The sequence below is a fragment of the Falco cherrug genome, chromosome 15, assembly GCF_023634085.1.
Source record: "Falco cherrug isolate bFalChe1 chromosome 15, bFalChe1.pri, whole genome shotgun sequence".
NCBI classification, from domain to species: domain Eukaryota; kingdom Metazoa; phylum Chordata; class Aves; order Falconiformes; family Falconidae; genus Falco; species Falco cherrug.
This window is the reverse complement of record NC_073711.1, coordinates 9140054-9156823: the sequence shown is the minus strand read 5'-3', so window position 1 is coordinate 9156823 and position 16770 is coordinate 9140054. Positions and strand designations below refer to the sequence as shown.

Genomic DNA, 16770 nt, shown 5'->3' with positions numbered 1-16770 from the left:
ACTTTGCATCAAATTAAGTATTCCTAGTACCAGTGCCAGTAGTTTTGGTTGATCCAAAACTGTTGGGTTTAGCTTTCTTTTTCGTGACCCCTACTTGTTTTGCTCCAGGTAAACTACAGCAGTTCTTTTCAAAAGGAAAACACTGAGCTGTTGAAAAATTGTGGACAGGCTGGATTATAGATGTAATGTATAATGACTGTGTGACCTGATGAGATTTCTACTGTGGTCATTCCGCCTAGAAAAAAGAGAAGACTGTTACTAGAAACTAGTGATGAGCGTGGTCTCTGCTTTCTTCACTTTGGTTCTGAAATCTGTTCTTGGCCTTGGAGCATCTGCATTTTCCCGTGTAATGGCAAGGGCCATGGGAATAAGGCGCAGGTTATAAATAAGGTTATGTCAAGGCACTGTGATTTATGATATAATATTGCAGTTATGTCTCAACTTCCTTGCACAACTTTATCCTAATGCCATCTACTGTTATCTAGGAGGAGAAAAGGAACCTTAACTCACAGCTCAATTTATATTAATCTCATTTCCTTTTTACCTGCCTGGATCAAACTTTTGCTAGTTGTTTTGCAGAAGTTTAGGGGATGCAATCAACAATACCATGCCCTATTGTACAGCACATTTCAAACAATTCATATGATATTTTCTGAATTAGAAATAACTAGAAGCGTAAATGATCAAAGTGGTTTGTCAAAGGGCAAGCATCTGTGCTGACTGAAAAGCTTTGAAGGCACCAGCCCATTAACACCCATTAAATGGCTGCTATATGGGACCGTCCTAGGGAGCAGGCTTAGCGGGTGTTCTCCAGACTTGAGGCATGTTAATTTTCTCCCTGAAGTGCTGACAATCAGATTAAAAGCCCTTTGGTCTATCTTACCTCCTTTATCCCCACCTGTTCTGCTCTTGGAAGCACAGCAACTTGGCTGGAGGCTCCTACGTGCACAGGTATCCTGTCCCAAGAGGGGGTGCGAGCATGTAAAGGGGTGCGTGAGCACCTGCTGTGTGGGATGGCCCTGAGACTCTCTTTCATGGGGTCTAATAGGCAGTTTCTGATTATTCAAGCACATCTTCAGTTGCCTTCCCAGTTGCTGATGGAAAGATGAGGTGAATTCTTGGAGGCAGCCACCATCAGTGACAGAGGGATTTAACAGAAGACGCCAGACAGACCTCTGGGTCTTGGCCTTGCGTTGTTTGCTGTTCATCCACAGACCAAGTATGAATTGATAGAGGCTCAAAAGGTTATCTCCAGCCAGTGTGTGTGTAGATGGGTACATTTAAGGTGATTTATGAGGAGCATGGAATGATATTGCACCAAGAGAGTGATTTTGCAAATGATTCCAGGCTTGTAAAAGATCTGGGAGCAATGCGTGAGCATACCTTTCATCCATGTGTGGCCCTTCAGGATGAAAACTTTGGGGTTTTTTTATTATTATTATTTATTCAGAGGACACACAGTGCTTCATTTGGTACATAGATCTCAGCATGGACTACTGTAGCACCTGGGGGTGGGAGGGCTGGAACCAAGCAGGCAGAGAGGAGCAGGAGGAGGATAGAGGATAGCGCTGCTGGGCATGCAGGCTGGCTCACTGCAGCTCACAGGAGAAGTATGTTTGGAGAGTCTCCTAGTAGCCTTGTTACTTGCGCAGCTCCTCTTTCCCACTGTTTTATTTTTAGCACTTGATAGAAATTTAATTGGAAACTGTATGTGGGTTTTAAAGGGTTAGGAAAAGTGACTCATTTGACGTGTCCAGGAGAAAACCACATCTTACGAATTTCCACAAAGGCTGGTGTGAAGATGCCAAATGGGGAGTATCACTGTCTAATCCGTAAACTGTAGACACAATGATCAAGCTGCTGAGGCTAAAGTCTGCTGAAGTTAGGAGAAAACTAATCTCCTAAACTTGGGTGTATATTGCCCCATGGCAATGTTTCCATTAAAATAATTTACATATGAAATGAAGACTTTTTCTTCACTTTATTCAATAGTCTTAACTGAATTTTCCCCAATCTGTGCAAGGCTTGCCCTTGCAACACCTCCTGGACTGAGCTACAGCATTTCTATAACCCCATTTTACCATGGGGGAGTCTGCAGGGCTCATCTGTGAACACGTTCCGCTACAGAGGAGACGTGAGCCTTGGTGTTCCAAACCAAGGCTAGTCCCTTAACCCTGGACCAGTCTCCCCGCCTTTACGTTGATTTATGTGTATGATGATTTATTTCCCTTCATCATAGTGTCTACCATAAGTCATGTAGACACATTCTGCATTAACAGCATTAACATGCAGAATATATGGGTGCTGATAATCCAGGTTTAAATGAACATTTCCACAAAACAAGGTGCATTGCATGGATGCAAACAATTATTTTCATGCCATATGAGGATGTTGATTTCAGATCCACCCTCCAACTGAAAATGTAGATCCCTTTTTTAGTAGTCATGCTGGAGAGAGACTGTATCCAGCTTTTTAAGGAAAAGTGGGCTTTGTAGCCTTTGGGGCTAAAGGATGTAGTTATAAAAGGAGGTTCCTTGTAGTAAAGCTAAGAAGTCCGCTGGTAAATTCAGTGGAGCAAGGCAGGATGCTTCGGTTTGAAGGTAAAAGTCAAAGGTACAGTCCACTGCTGAAGCCCAGTTGTGTACTTCTGTCCACAGCTTTAGTCATGCTCACTCAGATGATTGTAAATTAATTACTTTTGGTATACACCTCAGCTGCTAACAGGTTCAGCCAGAAAATGTCTGATGCAGAAACCAATAGGAAAACAGAGCTTTAGCCTGAAAGCTCTAGGTACATTAACCCATTTTTATTCTATTTGCTCAGCTTCTTCGCCACTCTGCATGAAAAAATCCTACTAGCCCTTCAAATTTAAGCAAATTAAGGGCACACACTGAACTACTTGTTATTAATATCTCAGTGCTATTTTCTAATTCCCCATTCATGCTTGAAATGGATTAAAACTGGTAATCTTTGACAAGGCAGCAAAATTTGATGCTAATTTATTGATGTGCTCTTTTAAGAAACTTTGGGTTTCTTGTCTATAAATTAAATTTAAAGAGAACATTCAAGGTCCTTCCCAATTTAGAGAGCAGAGAGCAGCGATATGCGTGCTGAAACATCGCATGCCCTTGAGCCTGCTATATGGTATGGCTGAGGAGGGGTTGCCTTGTTTTCCTAAAGGGATGTGTTTGTGCTTTGATAGCTGTCTCTCAAGGTTGGCCATGCCGATGGCTTCTCCATCTCACATCACTTGAAACGTCTTGGTTCACCTTGAAGAGTGCTCTGAGCCCTTCTTTTCCACTGAGCTTTTTGCTCCTGTCCTGAGCTTAGGCATTGCTCCTTGGGCATTGCTCAGTACCATGGGTGGTTTTTAATGAGCTATCCCAGATGTGGGATGCTAGTGCTGAGCCTGGGAGAGGCTCCTGTTGCTCTGCAGGGAGTTATTTTAGAGTCCTTGCACATTTTTCATTATCTTGGAGCCTTATTTCAATCTTAGCCCTGTATGTTTACATTAGTAACACGCTCCTTTACCAAAGGAAGTTTATTATTTTCAGAATATTGCAATTACGTGACAATTGTTGCTTTCCTTGGTGGTTGTTTTTCTTGCAGGAGTAAATGCTGGGGAAGCTTAGAAAAAGCCTGCTGTAGGCACCTGTGTTCTGTGCCTGCCTTGCACTGAGCACAGCTGCCCTTTCCTCTAACACCACCACACAGCTGCCTTTACAGCTCTGGGAGAGACAACAGGAATAGCCTGAGCATCCCTGCCAGACTGCTGGGCCACACCGGCTGCTGGGGTGGGCGGCCACGGGAGGAGGCAGCTCGCCAGTGCTTGGGAACCAAGTCATTTGAAATCCAGGAAAAGCAGGGAGCTAACAGCATCATATTGGCCGTGGCTAATACTATAGTGAACCCTGCATGGGCACTGAGGCATTAACATCAGGTTCCTTTGGGTGGTTTGGTTTCTTGGCCTACCAATGTTTTTGAGGGTTTGACATTTCTGCCTTGCGTTAGGTCAAAAACTTGGAATTTTTAAAGTGATCTCATCCCAACACTGCCTCCCCCATCCTGTCTGTTATCCCAGATATTTTTGTTTTGGAAATGCCCAAACAAAATGTTTTGTCAGTTTTAAAAGCACTTCATAATTTGACAAATTAATCAAAATAAAATTTTCCCTGAAGAATATTATTTAAATGGCAGTTATCACCTCAGACACTTCTGGGAAACCGACAGCAAGCTTTATCAAAATCTAAATGACTTTACAATTAAAAAAGGCAATTGCTATTGAACCCCAACAAAACTTTCTGATGAACTGACTGCAGTAACAATATTCTTGCCAGCTCTGAAAAATGTCCTTTATTTAAGACAACCTGCAAATTCCAGACATCGTGATAGGAAGGTAACTGTCTTGATGAAGGTGTATTTTTAAAACCAAGAGAGGTGCAGGTGGAAAGGGACTGGCATAGCGCATCAGAAGAGGATGCAGCCAACACTGCCTCTCTCCAGCCAGCGCAGGGGGTGCTAAAGCAGTGCAAGTTTAATGTATGCATTAATATAAGTAGGAAACGGGGCAGGTCTCCTTCTGAGTTCTTAAAGGTCCCGAGTTTTTCCTTAGGTATTTGCAGCGAAGCATTGATTTTCACAAATCAGCTGCAGCCCTGGCACCCTGCTCCCCCTGTCCTTTTGCCTCCCAGGGCTCCTTCCTGGTCCTCGCGGTGACAGCCAGGCTGGCTCTCACTCACCAGCTCTGCTCTGGATGCTGCTGCCTGGACTCATCTCTGAGCTCATTACATCAGGTATTTTCTTTATGTTTTTGCACAAAAAGCAGCGTTCCTCCTGCTGGATCCTCTTTGCTGGGTTGGGATTATCAGCACGCTTTGGGAAAAAATATGCTTAAGTTTATCTTTCCTTCTGCCTGTCCGTAAGTACTCATGGAGTAAAGAGAATGCACATACATGCCTGTGAACACATACTCCCAAGCTCGTGTTTCTGTCTCCCTATCGTGATTTCTACAGCACTGCTGTGAAGAACTTCTCTGCCTGGCTTCCTTAAATGGTTACCAATTAGCCCAGTAAATTTTTGGAAATTCAGGGGAGTGTGAAACTTGCAATACTCAAACGCTGAGGCTGGGTTGGGGTTGGTAGCTGGTGAGAGGAGTGATTGCCCAGGGCTCTTCTGATGGTACATCTCAGGTTTTATGGGAATCCCTCGCAGAGATTTTCCATCCTGAGACCAAACACGTTCCCACCTGTATCACGTACAGTGTTAGCATAGCTGGGTTTCCTGAAATGCTTTGTCCTCTTAGCAGGCAACAGCTTTTAAACAAAAAAAAGCAGATGGTGTCTCTGAGCCTGGATATCACAAGGGTGGGAGTGAGCATTGCGAGGTGATCTCAAAGCAGGATCCTCAGCCTGGGAAGTTATATGCACACTGAATTTTCTCAATATAGTGTTTGCTTCGCTGCTAAAAAAGCTGCGTGATGGAAAGACGATGGGACTAGATCTGCCTGGCATTTGAATCTGGTTTGCACAGCAGGCAGGGCTGGTTCCCATTTGGCACTGCTGAAAATTCGCTGAGAAAAGGCCAGTGGCTAAGACACGTAATGTTAATTACAGATAATGTCGACTGAAATACCTGGAGGAGACAGGCAGTAGCTGCAGTCTGTAGAATCCAAAGGGACCTGTCTGAGTGGCATTAATTTTTAACGCTTTAATCAGGATATAATCCCTCTACAAAGTCTTAAGTGGAGTAGAAGTCTGTTTAATTTTTTTAATATAACCTGAAGGAGAAAGCAATGACTTCAGCAATCTCTAGCGATGACAAAGTTCTTAATTGGACAACAAGAAAAACAAACCCCTCATTTTTACCCAAGCCGTTTAAAATTCAGCCGAAGCCAGACAGAGACCAGCAATTCCATTATCTTTATAAGCCATTCAGTAAGATTTAAATCTCTTGCATGCTCTTTTTTTTTTTTTTTTTAAATGAGATTTCGTGCTGCCCAGATAGACACTTCCCTGCTAAAGCTGAAGGGGTTTTGCCCAGGAAGAGGCAGGTTTCTCCTCTCCCCTGCTGCTGCCGTTTGCGCGGCCAGCTGTGGGGTGAGCCATGGAAGAGGACCTGCACAGTGTGGGCAGGAGGGCGCAGTGTGGGCGGCAGAGGACTCGCTGCATTCCCCTGCACCCCCAGGAGCTCTTCATCCCACTCCGAAAAAACCCTTCCTTGCCAGAACGTAATAGTGTGCTAATAACCTTTCAAAACCCGGAGCTGTATTCTACAGGTGTGCGAGGCATATGGCTTCTCCCCTATTAGCAATGCAAATTTAATCAACTGGAATAATATTCAAACGGTTGGCTCAGCACGAGCCAACAACCAACAAGCAGTTGCCACTTTCCCCGCTTTTGACAAACATAAGAAAGGACTTTGATTAAAACTCCAGTTCTCCTTAAAAACAGATAATCCTTTGAATGAAAGGAAGCAACCTCCTCTAGAAGATCTGCTGCATTTCCACCGTTACTTCCCAAGAAAACTACTTTTTATGTCCAGATCTCAGCAACATCAGAAAAACCTGTTACTTTCCAGTTGAAAAGCAATCCCTGTCGCTAAACGTGCTGTAATTCAGCAAAGTGACAAAGTTCAGGATGATCTGCATATTTTCCCATTTGGGATTTTTATTGCGTTTTAATTTAATTTCATAGCACGATGCTGTTTGTTGTTGCCTGGCTCTTGCTAATAGCCTCAATATGCTGTGTGTCTGCTCTTCTGCCTGTCAAACAGCGCCAGGTCAGTGGGTTTATAGACTTCACCGCAGAGCAGAAGTCTGGAGTGTTTTGCCACCCTCCTTGCTGCAGCAGCACAATCTCGATCATCACGGGGGCAACTCCTGGGAGAGGGTCAGCGCAGGCACGTTTAACAGCAAGGGCACCGGAGGCAGCACTCACCCAGCCAGGACCCGACCCAGGGTGCTGTGCACGCTTTGCTAGTTGGCATAAGTACGTCTTTCTGGTGATTTGAGGAAGATGGTGGTGGTTGGAATTTTGTTTGAATCTTACGGGAATAGTGAAAGAAAAGCAAGGACACAATACAGAAATGAGGGTCCAGGTGTCGATTGCTCTCTGAAAAACCACAGGTTAAAACATGGAGGGGGCTGTTTGGGGATGGGCTATAAAGCTGAGTGATGCCCTGCAGACTTAAACAAGACAGAGTTGTTTTTCTCTGGGTGGTACATCCTCAGACAGGGCCCCACAGAGAGACGCTGCTGTTGAGGCAGCCCCAGCTGAAGGAAAACTCTGCACCAGGCTCGGCCAGGGGTCAGGACTGGGGTCCCATCACTGAAAACATATTTGTTGCACAGAGATTCCAACTGACCCCTTCCCAGCTTAACAGCATCACACGCTGCTGGAAGGGGATGACCTTGTCCCTCTGGGCATTTTGGGGAGCTTTTCAGTGTTTCCAGGCTAGCACGAGCCCTCCTGCCACCCAGGGCACTGGCACTGACCGTGTGGTACTGATGAAACTGATCTTTTCGCTGCAGCATAAATACCGATTTTTGATCTGACTGACACCAGGTTTGATGTGACGGCACTTTGCTGGAGTTCATTGGCACTGGTGAAGAGAAGATCTGGTCTTGCAGCCTGCCTCCAGAATAAGTGTATCCACTGCCTGCGGTAGGTAAAACTGCCTCTCTTTTTTATCTGCCTATAAAACACACATGATGCTGCACCCCGGGGCCACCTCCTCTTGTCATCTGGGCAGCCAGAGGAAACTACAGTGCCATCCCGTTGAGTAATTGTGAGAGGGCTGCAAGACTCCACTTAAAATCTCAGGTAATTGCGGTCACTTTATTTTTCGTTCACTTAGTGAAAGAAAATGTGAAATTACCATAGCAGATAATTATGGTAGTAATTTCTTGTGTTCTTGTTCATTAAGTGCTGATTGAGAATGGTTCACTAACAACTTTGCTGAGTTACTCCAAATATTATCGTTTACGGGACTAGACACAGTCTTTTTATTGAAAGCCCCTTTGTCTAAAAAAGCCCTGCATGCCACATCCTTTTAAAGGACCATTTGATCATAAAAAATATCAAAGTCTGTCTGACTGTTGCAGAAACATAGAAGCTGAGTTGCCTGAAGACGTAGAGGTAGATCTTGTGGTGCATGGTAAAGCAGGGCTGGGCTCATTTTGTAGCCTTCCTGCTCCAGCACTGAGATAACGGCACCTGTGTGCTGCCTTCCCAGGACTGGCCGGACACAGTGCCTTGTAGACATCAGCGGTGGCTGGCATTTGCCAGTGGGATCTGAAGTTATTAGGGACACAGAAGCACTGTGTGGAGATGGGACAAACCTGGCAGCTGTGGTCCCATGAGGGAAATAAGAATATGGCCAGCCTAAGAAAAATACAGAGCTAAAATATGAATGCTGGACTTGAGCAGATGAAGCCTGTCCCTGCCGGGAGCCGAGGGGTGGCAGGCAGGTCTCTGGGGTGCCCTCCTGGGGCTGTGCTGCACCCCACCGCCTCCTGGTGCTCTCCACATCCCTGTTTAGGAATGGCATCTCCCTGCCCTGAACCTTGTGGACGGGGTTTCTGACCCCACCTGAAGCCCTTTGATTTATGTAGGAGCTTGCTCTGCAGGCTGTTTGCAAAGTTGTCTGCTGCTGCTAAGTTAGTGCTGTAGCCAGCGTGGTTCTGGCCTCCAGCCACGTACTTGCAGTGTTTCCTGAGACACCGTCTGCTCCTTGCTTGACTGTTTGAGTGCTGCCTGTCAGCCCTCGGGTGCCCTTACCCTGCAACCTCACCCACATGGCCTCTAGCCTAATGCAGGTGCTTCACGGGAGGGCTGCGGGGCATTGCCCGTACCACCACAGAGCCCGGCTGGGGGCTCTACGGGCAGTGTAGAGGAATGAAGCTGGGTTAATTAACATTGATAATGTACAGCTGTGGGCTGGCTTCAGGGGCGGTGGGTTGGCTGACGTGGATAAGGTGCAGCTGTGGCTGGTTTCTGCTAAGTAGTTAAATAGCTCTGAGGGGTATGGAAGATTAGTGCTGGAGGAAGAGAGACCTGGGAGAAGCAGAGGGAGGGGAGAGAGAGCACCCCAGATGTAGGAGAGATAAGGAGAGGCCCTGGGAGAAGTAGAGGGCCTGGATGAGGAGAGGCTGGCTGGGAGAGGAGCCGGAGAAGAAAGACTCTGGACACAGCAGAGGCAAGAAGCAGGGTGGACTGGCCTGAAGAGGATAAAGAAACAGCACGGACAGTAGATGAACTTTTGAAACCTTGTGGGGGACTGGTGGCTGTGTCGGAACAAGGCACAAGAACTACTCATTGAAGTTAACCTGGCATGGGGTGGTAAAAGCCTTGTTGCAGCCGGCTAGTTTTTATAGTGCTGTGACAGGGTTTATAGTTTTTATAGTGTTGTGGTACCTGCAGCCCTGGGGATTTGGTGTCGGCTCTGCCACCCTCCTGGCTGGGTTGCGGGAATGTGGGCAGCCAGGGCATGTGGGAGGAGGCAGCGAAGCTGGAGGGCCAGGGGCAGACTTCCACCGCTGCATAGGCAGTGGGACAGAAGGGGTGAGCAATGGTCACAGCTCACGAGGGGGCTGAAACCTGTGGCCAGAGCAAAGCTGCATCAAGATGGAAGTAAACATCAGTCCTCCCAGGAGGAAGCAAAGCCCCGGAGCTCCTGATGCGTTGTCATGCAGGACTGCAGGTAGCAGAAATGTGGTGGTGAGTGCAGGCAATGTTCCCACTGTGTGCCACAGGGTGCAGGCTTCACAGGCATCTCTCACACAACTTTTGTTTTTGTTTTCCTGGAGAAAAGTACACTTCAACACCTCTTCTTGCTGTGTCTCTTCTTATTCTTGCCCAGATAGGGCAGTGTGAGTGCCTGAACATTTGTTGTGATCCTGGGGTTGTGGCTTGGTTTGGGTCTTGGGGTTTAATAGAACTTGTTCAGCACTGACAAGCACTCAGGAAAGAGTCTTCGGGCATTTTGTTTCCCTTGGTTGCTGATTTTTGTTTACTTCAACCTCTTGAAAAGAAAAGCACTTCTTATCTCTACACGGGAGGTGAAGCCATCTCTTTAGCTGCAGCCTACTTAACAAAAAGGGTGTTTTTCTGATGCCTGTGTTTTCCCCTGAGAAAACATGAAACACAATGGAAGGAGTTTAAGCAAAAAGCCAAAGTCCTTGGACTCCAAAGGCATCAAAGCTGAGCTACTTTCCTTTGGAAATAGTATTTGGGCGGACTGTGATTATTCTTAGGCATTCATAATGCCACCCATCAGGCAGGTTTTATCCTAGCTAATTTTGTCTTCCATTTCTTGATGCTTTTGTGCCGCTTTTTTTTTTTTTTTTTTTTTTTTTTTACTTTTGATGCACTTAGCTAAACAAGCTCAAATATGGTCCCAGGAGAAAATCCAGCTCCGGGAGGTGGTGCAGCTTGGGACCAATCTGCGCAGGCAGCCCTCCCCAGGAGCCCAGTCTCCCCCCATCCCAGCAGAGTGGCTTCTGCATTGGTTGTGAGTGCCAGCAGATCTGGGTGTCCCCTCGGTGCCACCACCCTGTGTGTCCATTTTCCTCGGTGCTTGAAATCCACCCCTAAAAGAGCTCTTGCAATAAACCTTCTTCCAGACCTTGAATGTCTGTAAAAACAAGTGATTCCTGCTGTTCTCAACACCTTCTCATTAGACTAGATCAGGCCAGCACAATAAGGTAGGTTAGTATTTTATCTTGTTTGTCTTTTAATCAAAGCAAATGGAGTCCTGGGAGTGAAATACCCACACACGGGTAGCGTTGGCATATGCTCCATTTGTTCTGATCCGGGAAGGAAGCTTCTTGGATGGAGACTGCTGCAGATGGGTTTGCAGAAGGAAGGAGTAAAAGGTTAGCAGGGTCCCGCTGTTCCCCACAAAGCTCATTAACTGCTGTCAGTCTGTCTGGTGGATGCGGTCTGTGTGCGGCTTGCAGAAGTGGCGATGTTAGCTGAATCTGTGTCCGAGTTCTGCAAACGCGACTGCATGTCACATTCCCATCATAAGCAGTGATGATGCGGCATGAAAAACCACAACCCTGGTGTCTAAGATAGCCAGAATGGCTTAAGGGGATTGACCCACCAAGGACCACGCAGAACTGCATGCTTTTAACAAAATTCAAACATCATAGATTTGTTCAGGTCATGAGGGAAAACTATCTGTAAGTCAGTCTTGAGCTGAGCTATGCTTAGCCTGTCCCTGTGGGTGGCTCTGGGCAGAAGCAAGCATCAAACGCTTCAAAAACACTTTGGGCAGGAGCAAGCACCAAAAACCTCCTGATGTACTGCGAGGCCAGAGGGAGGGGGATGTTCTGGGCTGGTGGATGCTCTTGCACACAGCGCCCAGCGTAGCCTCACCCCTCCCATCACCCGGGGTTTGGTGACCTAGAACAGGCATGAAACACTGAGGATTTGCTGTAGAGATTGTGTTCACGATGTCAGATCTTGAAGTGTGTTTTTCTATGGGTCTCACTCGTGCTAGGAGCAAGGCCCTCGCATTTCAAAACCTGTTCTGTTCAACTGGCCTCTAAATATTTGTCAGGCAAAATGTTTTCCATTTTCCTACCTAAATTACCAAAGTATCTTTCCCTCTCACTGCTTCTTATTATTCCCTCTCCATTTCTGCTACCTGTGCAAGCTGCTTATTTGCATATAGTTACTTCATTACGCTTTTTCTTTTGTTTAGCTTGCTAGTAGTTAGTTTTGAGGTTTTTCATTTACATTTAATTTTTAATCTTGTAAATTGGCTGTTGTCAGGATAGCTGCAAGCCAAGAGAAAATAGTGTGTTTCAGAAGAGAAATAATGAGATCAGAAGTAAAAAAAAAAGGTCCCAGTGAGACAAACAGTCGCAAAAAAACATGAGGGGAAGATTTTATCTCTCCAATTCAAGCCAATCAGGAATTTATTCTACCAGAAACCTTGCTGGTATCAATGGGGTGAGTATGGTGAGTGCAACCTGACCTACAAGTTGTATTGTTTTGACTTCTTTGGCTCCCAGCAGCCTTTCTGAACAGTGCCGGTACCCTCTGTCAGCATGCTCCAGGGAGTTGCAAGTCTCTGGAGATACACCCTGTGACTGCATCATACTTACGCCTGTGCAGGTGAGTGATATCTCCGCCTGTACACATTGGGTCTTTCTCATTCCTCCTCTGTAAATGGCAGGGTGCCCTTGTGAGGTTCCATACCCCGCTGACAGCAACCAATCTTGGATTTGTCCAATTCCCTTTCACCACCTCTTTGCAGAGAAAATAAGCTATTGCTGGCGCTTGGGTCAGTCGCTTGTTTTTTGATGGTGTTTGATCTGTGAAATTCCCAAGAAGCCTAAAAAGCAGTGGGAGTGCAAAGCAAAACCAAACCTACTGGGAAAGAGCAACCCTCAGCTGATGGGAAAAGAGATGGGCTGCGTAACGTGCCGGTCTGACACCGCACCGCTCTGTTCTAGCGGCACGTCGCTGCAGGCTGCTGCAGACTGTCCCCCCGCTCCTTGGGGCTGTCTTGCCCCAGTGCCCTGGTGCTGAGTGTCCCATCCACCCCATCTTCCATCACCTTTGTTCCTGCAACAGCAACGACAAAACAGTCCAAATGTGTTACCGTCCAGGGCAGGCTGCAGCATCTGTGCTTGAAGGGTGTTAGAGGGAGAGCTGAGGCTGGCATCACCGGGGGGAGGTGAAGGAGCTGTGCTGTGCTTGATGCTTTCCTGCTGCATTTTCCTGCAGGAAAAACTGCATTTGCCAAGCTCTGTGCGTGTGTGTATGCTTCTGCAGAACTGCCAGAAGGTCTAAGCCTGAAATTAAAAGTGGTAACATTTAGTAAGGGACAAATCAAACCTGCACAGGACTCCAAGCATGATTGTTTACCCTCTCCATAAGGAGGGATGGCCGGTGCTCTGGCACCCGATAAAGATGTGGGCTCTGAGGCAGCCACTTTGGGGAGGTATTTCCATCTGGATTCTTTCCTTTGTTCCCATGAAACTCAGTGGAGGATGGATATGGTCCCACCAGGTCCCTTCAAGAGAAGTCAGACTGGGCTATGAGGTACCTGTCTCTCGGCTCAAATACTGTGTGATAAAGCAGAGAAGTAGGACAGCTCTGCTGGTCAGCTGCGGAGTTTGATCCAGTGAGGGCACTGGTGAAAACAGGATGGGAAGAGGAAGCTTTTAGGGAAGTTTGGTCTATAGATGAGAATGCAGTGAGACTTTTAGCTCCAAACACAGGGAACTTCTGATGACTAGAACAATGAAAGGTGCAAAACCAGTCACTAGGAAGTATCCGTGACTTTTCGTCAACCAGCCATCTGTGCCAAAAGGAAGGGAAAAAAGGCAAACTTAAAAAAAAAAAAAGGTATCACTGTTGCTGCTGGTGGGTGACACAGATGCTAGATTTATTTAAAGCCTGGGGCTAACAGCTACACTGAATGATACGTAGCTGATTTGGGTGATGTATGAATACAACCCAAGTTGGAAGATTTCACAACAGCGTTTTCAAGGCGGAAATTGTAAAGGAGTGCCCTTTACACGTCGCCAGCTAAGTGGTGTGTATTTGCTGCTCAGAGCTACTGTGCCAGTTGGACAGCTGCCAGGCTTGTAATGCTGCTTTAAAAGGGACCACTTGCCATGCGGAGTTTTTTGCATTTTCTGTTATCCAAACAGACTCACTTGAATGTTAATTTGTTCCTGGCTGCCAAGGACCCAACTCTGCAAAAAGCTGAACGTGGCCGAGCGCCGTGCCTGCCGGAGGGGCTGCTCCCATCCCAGCTCCGCGGGATGCTGGCGGGCTGCAGGCAGGGATCTGTCACGGGGATATAAAACCTCCAGCCGTTTCCTTCTTTCAAAGTGCAAAGCTGTGGCCTGGGCAAAAAAAAGGACAGCAGCTTTTCTCTCCTGTGGGGAGGGGACAGCTGAGGAGGGCATGGGCGACTACTTGGGAAGGAAAAATCCTCTTGAGGTTTTTGGAGCGGGGCTACTGCGAAGCACCCTGGTCCTCAGGTGAAGCCCACCAGGGTCAGCAGGGCAGCATCGGGAGTGTGAGCTGGTCAACATGGGTGACCCAGCCCTCGTGAGATCAAAGCTAAAGCCACCAGGAATGTTCCTGTGCCATCAGCGTGCTGCTCCCACAGTGCCTGGGTGCCGGGTGGTTTAGAGGCAGGTCGGGGAGCCCTCATGGTGGGGGTGACCCTGTTGTACCAGGGCCCTGCTGTGGGGCCCTCAGACCTTCTTGCCACCCCTCTGAGTTTTACCTTGTCCTTTCCCAGATGGCAAAATAGCAGCCAATGGCCTTGGCCTGGCTTCCAACAGGACTGTTTGCAATCTCCCTTCTAGTTCTTCCAAGTGTTTGCAGCCCCTTTTGATGGACATCTGTAGGTTTTTCTGTGTGCCTGTGGACAGAAGGGAAGCCACCAAGCCAGGGGATGTTCTGAACCACCCAGAGGCTGGAGATGAGAAAGGAGTAAAATAGCGATGGAGACTAAAGCAGATGGGAGAGGGCAGCAATGTGGAAGGTGTGACAGGAGGCAAAGTGTATCTGCCCGGTGGGGTTAGGGCACAGACGGTGGGATGCGGTGCATCTGGTGTGTCCTGCCGGCACCTTTCTCTGGGCAAGGGCAGGAGCTGGTGAGGGGATGCTGGGCTGTGGCAGTGGCCCCCCGGCACTTGGTGCAAGGCGTTGGAGTGATGGGGATGCATGGGAAAGACATCCCCCCACCCGTGTCCGCTCATGTGTGAGCCATTGGAAAGCCTACAGGCAGAAGGCTAATCTCATTGTTGGTTGGTATGTGTTTTACAAGGTGCTGGGATCTGCACTGAAACTTCACTGCTTTGACTAAAAGGCACCCAAATAGGTTCAAATTTAACTGAATTTTCCTCCTCCTGCTTAATTTCTGTATCAATGTTTTTGGATGCTTAAGGAAAAACGCTTTTTTGTGGTGTCTGTTTTTAGCCAAGGGAAAAATGGGAGGTTGTTCAAAATTTGAATAAATATTTAAAGCACTGTTTCTATTTAGAAACTGGCACTTTATCAAGTTAAACAACCCATTAAGCTCATAATCACACTCCATCTTTTGGGGCACAATGCCTTTTGCATCTTTTGAAATGAGTATTTGTGTCATCACTCAGCATGCTCTGAGGTGAAATTAATCTTCCACCGTATTGTTTCATCTTACTACTGGACTGAAATAGTATTTTCAATATCTTTTTCATTGTTTATTTGCATTCTTTTTTTTGACACATGACTTATGGAGGAAATATGAAAACAAGTCACAAAATTGAGATCCCTGATAAGCTTCTAAACCTGCTTAAATATTCTGCCATCAGCGTGCTTTGAGTAACTGCCTTTTTACCTCTAGCAGATGCAGTCAATGTCGTTTTGAGAGCTGCTATGGACTTGAGGCCCTTTTCATGTTGTGTGATCAAATACTTAAAGATACAGTTTTTGCAAAACAGCGGTAGTCTGTTCTGGAGGATGGAGCCCACAGAAAATCCTATGAAAGGCCAGAAGAATTGAATCAGACCTCTGTAAAGAACCAGGGATGTCAGAGCACATCCCAACCCCATGTTGACAGGGGATAGCTGGCAGACATGATGCCTGTTGCAGTAGTGGCATCCCAGGCGTGAGACCCCTGGGGTGCTGTGCCTTCCTGTGCCCAAGGGTGGTCTCTGTGTGGGGAGCAAGCACTCTCCCATGTCCCACGAACCAGGCAAGGCTTGTCTCTGTGTCCGGCTGGGTCATTGCCACAGTGCTTTGTTTAGTAGGTCAGGGTACACTTGTGTTAGAAGTGCTGTCGTCATTCAGCAGCCTTACCACATGCACGGTATCAGTGATTTGAGCAGAATCCTTCTCCTCCCTAGTCGTACATCAAGGCAAGTCTTCCTTTTTTAGTTACCTCTAAAAATAAATGAGGCGGGCTGCTGTTTCTTTGAATGGCATGTCTGCTTTCTATGACAAAGCTGACTTGGGAATACCCTGTGTTCATAGACTGAGAGATGCGGCAATGTTTTAAAACCCTGCATCTTTTTGCAAATGTAATCTTTTCCATGGATGACTACAAGGTATTAAGAGACTTGCGATGAATGCTTGCAGGTTGATCTTATGGCACGTTACTACCGCTATAAAGGATAGTGACTACAGCAGCAAAGTCATCGCTGCACTTTATATGTAGGAAGTGATGCGGTTGTATCAACAGAGCAAGTGACCAAGCAAAATCTATTATTATTTGTGGGCTGGAAGGCAGTTCGATAGCTAGATATAAAAGAAATGTAAGTTTAGATCATGTGCTTCACTCTGTGCCTTATGCTTAGAATTAGTGCCCAGCTTTTTCAAAGATGTTTCCTGCCATTGCTGACGGTGCATTCACCACAAGGAGTCCAAACAGTCCTGGTGTTGTAAGTTAGATCCTTTCTATAGTCCAGAAGTCTGAGTGCCATGTCTTCTCAAAATGAACTTGTTGGAACTGTCAAGCTGTTCCCATGCTGTCACCTGTCAAACATTTCCCATGCTGATTTCTTCCCTTGTTGCAGGCAGGGGTTACAGAAAGCAGAACTGCGTCAGCCGAAACAGAGGTACCTGCTCTGCTGCAGCTCTACCCCCAGCTGAAGGTCTGCTCTCCAGCAGCGCCTTTACACGTCACAAACTTTTGTTTTCTTCTTGGGTTTCCTGTTCTTCTGTGCCAGTTCATATGAGAAATCTGATCAGCCTTCCCTCACTTGCTGTTACACGGTAAGTAGTTGTGCACTTAACATCTACTCCAGAGCTTGTG

At 46.8% G+C, this 16770-nt stretch overlaps 2 long non-coding RNA genes across 6 annotated transcripts in view; both read left to right on the top strand.

The window, feature by feature from the left end:
* The window catches only part of LOC129737433 (uncharacterized), a 34581-nt gene extending 24260 nt beyond the window's left edge, over positions 1-10321 (top strand). The window contains exon 8 of the long non-coding RNA XR_008735285.1: positions 4692-10321. This is a non-coding gene — a long non-coding RNA (uncharacterized LOC129737433). The remainder of the gene's footprint in view (positions 1-4691) is intronic.
* Positions 10322-10364: 43 nt separating this feature from the next.
* LOC114014749 (uncharacterized) overlaps positions 10365-16770 on the top strand; it is a 40499-nt gene continuing 34093 nt past the window's right edge. For 4 of the 5 annotated variants that reach the window (XR_008735269.1, XR_008735268.1, XR_008735266.1 and 1 more), the window contains exon 1: positions 10365-16730. This is a non-coding gene — a long non-coding RNA (uncharacterized LOC114014749). The remainder of the gene's footprint in view (positions 16731-16770) is intronic. The other variant, XR_008735267.1, reaches the window with a different exon arrangement.